Source organism: Buceros rhinoceros, unplaced genomic scaffold (genome assembly GCF_000710305.1).
Source record: "Buceros rhinoceros silvestris isolate BGI_N320 unplaced genomic scaffold, ASM71030v1 scaffold15574, whole genome shotgun sequence".
Taxonomy (NCBI): Eukaryota; Metazoa; Chordata; class Aves; order Bucerotiformes; family Bucerotidae; genus Buceros; species Buceros rhinoceros.
Genome location: NW_010407807.1, coordinates 66,320 through 66,551, shown reverse-complemented (window position 1 = coordinate 66,551; position 232 = coordinate 66,320).

Sequence of the window (232 nt, the reverse complement as noted above, 5' to 3'; positions counted from 1 at the left end):
CGCTTAGGATGTGGCTGATAAGGCTGAGGAAGTGCAGTACCTCATCTTCCTCTCCCTTCCCCACCTTTCTGGGCAAGGTTCCTTCGCTCTCACCTGGATGTTTCTGTCCCAGAAAGTGCAGAAGTCACCCCCAAGCTGATCACGGTCTGGTTGGGACTTCCCCAAAATCAGGTCGTTATTTTCTCACTCGATGGATTTCTCACGCGGGGCAAACCACCGCTGAGGACCCTTC